Here is a 9,372-nt window from a genome sequence, read left to right as displayed (position 1 = left end):
CCCCACCCCCACTTGTGCTCGCGCTGTCTCTCTCTCTCTCACTCTCTCAAATAAATAAATAAAATCTAGAAAACAATAACTTTTTTAAAAAGATACGTTTAATTGAGAGAGAGCACATGTGCATGAGGGGAGCAGTTTGCAGAGAGAGAGAGAAACCTCCAGCCAACTCCAGCGTGGGGAGCCCATGCTGGGCTCTATCCCAGGACCCTGAGATCATGACCTGAGCCGAAATCAGGTCAGCTGCTCAACGACTGAGCCACCAAGGTGCCCCTTTAAAATTTTATTTTTAAGTAATCTCTGCACCCAAAGTGGGTCTTGATCCCACAATCCTGAGATCAAGAGTGGCACTCCCTACCCACTGAGCCAGCCAGGTGCTCCTAAAATGGGAATTTTAAAAGACTCTACTAAAATAAAATTAATATAAAATATTTTTAAAAATTAAATAGGGATAAAATTATCTGCCTTGTCTTTCTCACAAGATTTTAAGGCTCAGATAGAAAAATGTTCGAAAATGGGAAATGAGAAAGGGTCTGATTGTTCTGCCATGTATGATTCTCTGTTATGCCAACCTGACCTATTATTTGGCCTTTGGGGCCTCTTCAACTGACTTCTCTCTTCAAGTAGCCAGTGTTTTCACCCCTATCCACATTTCCTCTCCTGGGGCTCCTGTGTGGTTAAGTCGGTTTATTAGCTGCCTTCATCTTTGGTCATGATCCCAGGGTCCTGGGATGGATCGCGTTGGGCTCCCTGCTCTGTGGGCAGCCTGCTTCTCCTCTACCACTTGCGCTCTCTAGCTCTCTCTTGGTCTCCCAAATAAATAAATAAAATCTTTAGAAAAAATTTTCCTCTCCAACCTGAAGCCAGTATCTGCCATTTACCTCTTAGAATAATATATTCACGGGCCACATACTGAAATACAAAAAAACAATTGAGAAAAAATAAATTATGAAATTTTGAAATTTGTCTTTAAAAAAAGGGAAGGGGGGGCACCTGGGTGGCTCCATCCCTTAAGCATCTGCCTTCCGCTCAGGTCATGATCCCAGGTCCTGAGATCCAGTCCTGCTCCTTGGGGAGTCTGCCTCTCCCTCTGAACATCCTCCCACTCGTTCTCTCAATCTCTCTGTCTCTCTCTCAAATAAATAAATAAAATCTTTTTTTTTTATTTTATTTATTTATTTGACAGGGAGAGATCACAAGCAGGCAGAGAGGCAGGCAGAGAGAGAGGCGGAAGCAGGCTCCCCGCCAAGCAGAGAGCCTGATGTGGGGCTCGATCCCAGGACCCTGAGATATGACCTGAGCCGAAGGCAGCGGCTTAACCCACTGAGCCACCCAGGCACCCCAATAAATAAAATCTTAAGAAAAAAAAAAGAAATTCTGAAATTTGTATGCATCTATGTGCATTATAAATTTTTATATTTTGGAATGGAAGGCTTTGTCCTTCGTTTTATTTTGGAATGCAAACAAACTTGGACACCAACCAAGGAAGCTGGAGAAATGTGCTAATCTGGGTCCATCTCTGGGTCCATTCAACCCTGCAGGCCCCCGCCATCCTGTGTGTGGCTGGTGTGTTCATCTGGCTTCCTGAATTCCACTGTCGGTTGCTGGAGGACAGAGCCACCATCAGCCTCGCCCCCCCTTTTTTTTTGCTCCTCAACATCAGCACCTTACACATAGGCTCTCTTATAGTGCGATAGACTGTCTGGTCCTTAAAAATGATTCCAGGCTCTTAGTCCATAGATAGGAAACATGAGCTAGTCCTAGGCATATGGGAAACACTCAATTATTGAATTCTTTAACTTACAAGACATCAGAGCAGGAAGGGGTCATAAAAATGATCTAATTCAGCTGCTATCCTTTTCGTAATTTTAACAGCAAGCACCCACAGCATTTACTAGGTGCCAAGTTCTCTTCAAAGCCTTTGCCATGAAATAACTCATCAATCCTCATAAAGCTGCCCAATGCTATTATTATCACGCTCACCTTAGACATGGGAAAAATGAAGGCACAGTGGGGTCCAATAATGGAGACTTTGAGACAGTGGTTCTCAGACTTACTCCAAGCCCCTGGAAGAAATGATACTTTTAGCAACACACGATGAAATAATAACATATTAAAATAACTACGCAATTTGTGCTCTGCTAGATCTGACAGAATCTAGAATCCCAGGCAACAGCGATTGAGGGAGAAAAAAATTGGAAAAACCTTAACAGTGAGAAAATGCCACCAATTTTTTTTTTCTTTGAAGTAGGACAAGATGGCTATTACTGAATTTCCAGGACAGAACACCTTGATCCAACTTGTGGAACACCAGCCTCGCTGAGCCTAGTTTAAGAACCATGACAATAAGTAAAATATTCAGAAAGGACCACCCTGTGGTGATGGGCACCTGGCATGGACTATTTCTATTTCTCCCCATCTAGCTTGGTCTCAGTGACCTTGGTTTTTCTTTTTTTTTTTCTTTTTTTTTTTTAATTTATTTATTTGAGAGACAGAGAGAGAGCATGAGAGGGGAAGTCAGAGGGAGAAGCAGACTCCCCATGGAGCTGGGAGCCCGATGTGGGACTCGATCCGAGGACTCCAGGATCATGACCTGAGCCGAAGGCAGTTGCTTAACCAACTGAGCCACCCAGGCGCCCCGACCTTGGTTTTTCTAATACAGACCACAGTCACCATGATGTCGTCACAACCTCTCATTTTCAGGAAGAAGAAATTCCTACAAGGAGAGTGTATTACATGTAAATGCAAGTTTCATATAGCCATAAGTGTATCTGAACAACATTCTATAAATATCCAGTGTTGAAAACACCCTGTAACCAAACTAATGGATGGGCTCGGCTGGAGTCCCCTGAGCCTTTCCAGAGCTATTTGGGAAAGAGCTGAGCTATTCCCTTTCACAAAGCCTGGATTCCTTTTACAGTGCAAATAACCATTCCAGGATTTCTCTGTCTTAAAGATCAGATTTCCGCCCATTGCCTTTTCCGAAAGTAAGAAAGATGTGTAAAGAAAACCTACATTAGGGCGCCTGGGTGGCTCAGTTGTTAAGCAGCTGCCTTCAGCTCAGGTCATGATCCCAGGGTCCTGGGCTCCCTGCTCAGCGGGAAGCCTGCTTCTCCCTCTCCCACTCCCCTTGCTTGTGTTTCCTCTCTTGCTCTCTGGCACTCTCTCTCTCAAATAAGTAAATAAATAAATAAAATATTAAAAAAAAAAAACACCCACATTCATTCAATTCGGCCAATTCACCCTGCCTTCTTCACCACCCCTAGCCTGACTGCTGCTTCCACCAGCACCCCAAAGACTCTGGTTCCTCTAGGTCTCAGGGTCAGAGGAGGCCTTGGTCACCATGAGTCCCACAACCACGACCACCCAAAAGAACGAAATGATTGCCTGTAGACTCCAGATAGATACAGACTTCCCTTGCCCATCCCCTAGCTCCCCACCATTCATTCATTCAAACATTCCTTGCACAAATATTTACCGAGTGCCTACTACGGGCCAGGTCCCGTTCTATTAGTAGGCTCTACGGATACAGTAAGCAGACTGGCTCTCAGTCCTCATGGGGTTGCCTTCTACTGGGAGAAGTCAAGAAACAAAGGAACAGATGAAAAGCTGTTGACGGGGATAAGTGCCAAGATGACAATTAGGAAGAAATGGGGATGGGTAGGAAGTGACTGAGGGAGAAGCCTCAGCTGGATGGTCAGTGGCCTCTCTGAGGAAGTGACGTTCACCCAGAGACCTGAATGACAAGGAATCAGCCATGCGAAGAATCTGGGTGAAGAGCATTCCACGCAGAGGGGAAAACTCATGCAAAAGTCCTAAGGCAATAGCAAACTCACTGTGTCCAAGAAATAGGAAGAAAGTCAGTGAGGCTGAAGGCCAGTGTGTTGGAAGAAGAGAGTACAAGATGAGGTCAAAGAGGGAGGCATGCCCTAGCTAGTATAGAAGTTCACAGGCCAGGGTAAGGAGTTTGGATTTCATTCAAAGTGTAATGAGAAGCCTTTGGAAGATGCTAAGGTGGGAAGTGGCAAGATCCAATTTATAGTTTTAAAAGATCATTGGCGGGGCGCCTGGGTGGCTCAGCATTGGCGGGGCGCCTGGGTGGCTCAGTGGGTTAAGCCGCTGCCTTCGGCTCAGGTCATAATCTCAGAGTCCTGGGATCGAGCCCTGCATCGGGCTCTCTGCTCAGCGGGGAGCCTGCTTCCTCCTCTCTCTCTGCCTGCCTCTCGGCCTGCTTGTGATCTCTCTCTGTCAAAAAAAAAAAAAAAAAAAAAAGATCATTGGCTGATGGGTACAGAATAAATCGAGGGATCAAGAGATGGAAAGGAACCTCCTTAAGATGCAATCACAGTGGTACAGGGAGAAAGAGAAGTGGCTTGGATAAGGATGGCAACTGTGGGCTGTTGAGGAGAAGGACTCGGGAAATGTTTTGGAGTTGAAGTACCCTCTGAGCCTGCCTTTATTCCCTCTGCACAGTTTATTCATACCAAATAATTATCAACAACCAACAAATATTCATTGAGCAGCTACCATATTCCAGGCATGGTGCTAGGAAATGAAAGTTATAGTCCAGAGGAGAAGACAAATTACCTCCTCCTGCCCTATTGCCATAGAAAGCTCTAGGTTGGGAAAGCCACTGCCCATCTCAACCCTGCCCCATTTTCAGGGCCAGAGGCACACCCCTCAACCCCACCCCTGCACTCTACTCCATTGTTGAGCTGGGGCTCGTGGGGCGGGGGGAGTATTTACAGTTGGAGAATTGATGCCATAAAAATGAGTCCAAAGGTTCTTCCAAGATCTCAGAGCAAAGACCAGGGGAGCCCAAAGCCCCAACTGTAAGGAGAGGGTGCAGCCAGGGCCACGAGAACAAGAGAAACCTGTTGGCACCCACCCCACTGCTCCTTCTTCTCTGGGTCCTCAGAGCCCAGCCTGCAGAGAGCCCTAGTCAAGGCGGACTTCCTCAGCCTTCTCCACCTTTCCACACAATTCGGCAGCCCCCAAAACCTCATGCTCCCTTAGTAGATTTCTGAGTCTCGTGTGCCCTCTGGTGGCAGATTTCTGACATTGCAAACCATAGTTACTCCCAGTTTTTCACTGCTTGATCTTCTCTGGCTTCCTGCTTTGCGGTGGCGGGGCGCGGGGGAGGGCAGTATGGGAAATTCAGAAATCCTGGGAAATCCTGCTAATGTCATTGCATTAAAGCAAAGGGTCATATCAGTTTCTGAGCCTTAGGGGCATGAACCAGTCTTCCACCTAGGGCCAGATTTGTCTTTTTGTTTATAAACTGAAAAAACTATTTTTTTAAAAGATTTTATTTATTTGACAGACAGAGATCACAAGCAGGCAGAGAGACAGGCAGAGAGAGAGAGGGAAGCAGAATCCCCACTGAGCAGAGAGCCCAACACGGGGCTCAATCCCGGGACCCGGAGATCATGACCCAAGCCGAAGGCAGAGGCTCAACCCACTGAACCACCCAAGCACCCCAAAACTTTTTTTTTAAGATTTTATTTATTTATTTGACAGAGGGAAAGAGAGGGATCACAAGTAGGCAGAGAGGTAAGGGGCGGGGGGTACCAGGTTCCCTGCTGAGCAGAGCGCTCCATCCCAGGACCCTGGGATCATGATCTGAGCTGAAGGCAGAGGCTTAACCCACTGAGCCACCCAGGCAGCCCCCTGAATGAACTATTTTTGAGCACTGACTGGGAGCTGATCTCAAGTACCAACACATGCAAAGCTGACCCAAGCTCAGACGATCAGGCGATCAGGCACTCCACTAAGGACTTTGAGTCTGGAGCTGGTGACGTGAAGAAGCTAGAGCAGTTTACAATTTATTCTGCTCTCAGCAACTGTTTCTCCAATGACAGTGGCAAGAGCATCCAAAACCAGACCCTTCCACAGTTCCTGCTGCCTAATATCCCTCTGTTCCTGCCTGCTTTTAAAGCCTGGCTAGTACTCTGGCCTTTCCATCAATTCCGTGAGCAAGTGATTCCCTGCCCTTCTAATAAATGTCATTTCTGCAAACATTAGTTGGAGTCTGTTTCTATTTTTGCAACCAAGGAGATGACTGGTACATTGGACGTTCTCGGGGCCTTGGTTTCCTCCTCAGTACAAAGAGATGATAAAATGACTTCCACGTGCAAGGCTGTTTTATTAAATGTGTGTATTAGTTAACTTATTGCTACATAACACATTACCATAAATTTGGCATCTTAAAACAACACACACTTACTATCTCATAGTTTCTGTAGATCAGGAGTAGGGACACGTCTTAGCTGGGAGCTTTTGATTTCGGGATCTCACAAAGACACAAAGCATCAGCTGGGACCACAGTCTCATCTGAGGCTCAAATGAGAAAGAATCCAACTCCAGTTCACGTGGTTGCTGATAGGACTCAGTTCCTTCAGGTCGTTGGATGGGGGGCCTGGGCTGCTCCAACGTGACAGCTTGCTTCACCAAAGCCAGCAAAGGAGAGAGTCTGCTAACAAGATGGAAGCCATAATTTCTGATAACCTAATCACAAAAGTGTCATCCCAACACTTTTGCTACGTTCTACAGACTAGAAGCAAATCACTAGGCCAACCCACACACAAGATGGGGGATTACCCAAGGGCATGAATACCAGAAGAGAAGGATCATTCGGGGGCCATCTTGGAGTTGTCCCACCACAATGAGGGAGCTGTTATCATTTAAGACATGTTCAAAATCCTATTTCCTTCTCGAGGGCTTTTCAAACCCATCAAAAATTAATTCAAGGACACCTGGGTGGCTCAGTGGGTTAAGCCTCTGCCTTCAGCTCAGGTCATGATCCCAGGGTCCTGGGATCGAGCCCCGCATTGGGCTCTCTGCTCAGCAGGGAGCCTGGTTCCTCCTCTATCTCTGCCTGCCTCTCTGCCTACTTGTGACCTCTGTCTGTCAAATAAATAAATAAGATCTTTTAAAAAATTAATTTGAATTCCCCCTTTACAAACAGAGAAACTTAGAGGTGTACTAGATATTTGACAAAATTATTTCTAACTGTGTTGGGGAGATAATGTTATTTTGGTGCTGTAAGAAAATGTTCTTTTTGAGAAAGACTCCTGAAGTATTTGGAGATAGAATATCATAATGCCCACTCTTTTCCTTAAAAAGTTTTAGAGTTGGGGCGCCTAGGTGGCTCAGTGGGTTAACACCTCTGCCTTCGGCTCGGGTCATGATCCCGGGGTCCTGAGATTGAGCTCCACGTCGGGCTCTCTGCTCCGCAGGGAGCCTGCTTCCTCCCCTCTCTCTCTCTGCCTGCCTCTCTGCCTACTTGTGATCTCTCTCTCTCTGTCAAATAAATAAAATCTTTAAAAAAAAAAGTTTTAGAGTAGTACGGAGAGAGTCAGAAGGTCATTCTCCCTTTGTTTCCCAATCTCACTGACTAAGCAGTTACCATGGAAATAGTTGCTTCGGCATGTGCCAGAAATGGTCCAGGAAGCCAGATTTATATACGTATGTAAGAGGTGAGAATATATTTAATAATGCAGTTTTTTAAAGGAATACTATTGAACCAGTATCAAACATTCTCATCTCACAAGCCCCAGAGGGCTCCTGTGTTAGGGCTGTGAATATACACTCACAGATAGATACAAACTCACTAAAATTCTTCCATCAATCCTGAATGAAAGAATGTGGAGTGGAGACAGTTGTCACTGATATTGTCAATAGATATTGTCGTCAATAAAAAGGTGGTATTTAGCCTATGGAACACCCCTTTCTGCATTGTGCCTGGATCCTTCAGATCAGGAAGAAAAAGGATCCTGGAGAAAACCCAGGGTGTAGAACCAGCTGGCAGAAATCAGTTATCACCCTGCTTGTTACCAGGACCGTCACACAGACGTGGAAGGCAGACACTCGGGACAAGTATCCTCTTTTGATTTGGTTTTGACCCAGTGGATCTCAGCCCTTAGCTCAGGACATGGTCTCAGTGGAAGGGAAGGGAGGTGAGGAAGATGCTCATCTTGGCTCAGGCTGGATCCGTGGCTCATAGCCTCTGCAGCAGGGAATGGGAGCCCCTAGTCACTTCATGTAGCCTCAGCCCTGGGAAAATGATGGACAACAGTGGCCTTTCCCTTTTAGGTCTCTTCTCAGGTCTCCTCCTCTTCCTCTTTTCAGTTCCCTTCCTTTCTTTCCTCCTCTCTAAGGGGACATCCTCCGTGATTAAGAAAAATGCCATGAACACCACTTTAACCAAGTGATCAAATTTAACACCATCAAAATTGGGACAAACTGACATCATACGCCCCCAGTGGGATGCACTGAGAAGGACACAATGTCACCTAATGTAGTACTCTTACCAAAAATGTTTAAACTGAACCTGACCACAAGGAATCAAATTGAGGTATATTTCCAAAACAGTTGGCCTGTTCTATTCAAAAATATCAATATTAGAGAAGAAAAACCCAGCTGGGAAACTGTTGCAGTTTTTTTGTTTTGTTTTGTTTTTAAAGATTTTATTTATTTATTTGACAGAGAGAGAGAGATCACAAGCAGGCGGGGCGGGGCGGGGGGGGGGTGGGTGGGCGGGAAGCAGGCCCCCTGCTAAGCAGAGAGCCTCATGCGGGGCTCTGTCCCAGGACCCTGAGATCATCACCTGAATTGAAGGCAGAAGCTTAACCCACTGAGCCACTGAGCCACCCAGGCGCCCCTACAGTTTTAGGGAAACTAGAGAGACATGACTAATCTGGATCCCAGATTTTTTTTTTTTTTTAAGTCGTCAGGACATTGTTGGGACAAATGGGAAAATTTGAAAAGTACTACATATTAGATAACATTGTAACAATGTTCAATTTCCTGAGCATGATAACATTTTGTGGTTATGTAGAAATGTCTGTTCTTGGTAAGCCCATGATGTAGCATTTAGGAATGAAGTTGATGTCTGCGATCAGCTCTCAAACCATTCAGGAAAAACACCTAACAAATATGGGGAAGTGCTAACAACCCGTGAGTCTAGGCGAAACTGGATTACTCTTGTAACTTTAAACCTACAGAACGGTTAAAAATTTTTCAAGATAACAATGTGGTGGGGCAGGGGGAGGCGCCTGGGTGGTTCAGTCATTAAGCATCTGCCTTCAGCTCAAGTCATGATCCCAGGGTCCTGGGATCCAGCCCCACATCGGGCTCCCTGCTCAGCAGGAAGCCTGCTTCTCCCTCTCCCACACCCCCTGCTTGTGTTCATTCTCTCGATGTCTCGCTGTCAATAAATAAATAAAATCTTAAAAAAAAAATAAAATTGGGACGCCTGGGTGGCTCAGTTGGTTAAGCAGCTGCCTTCGGCTCAGGTCATGATCCCAGCGTCCTGGGATCGAGTCCCACATCGGGCTCCTTGCTTGGCGGGGAGCCTGCTTCTCCCTCTGCCTC

The sequence above is a fragment of the Lutra lutra genome, chromosome 8 (assembly GCF_902655055.1).
Source record: "Lutra lutra chromosome 8, mLutLut1.2, whole genome shotgun sequence".
NCBI lineage: Eukaryota > Metazoa > Chordata > Mammalia > Carnivora > Mustelidae > Lutra > Lutra lutra.
Note: the sequence above shows the minus strand (reverse complement) of the source record.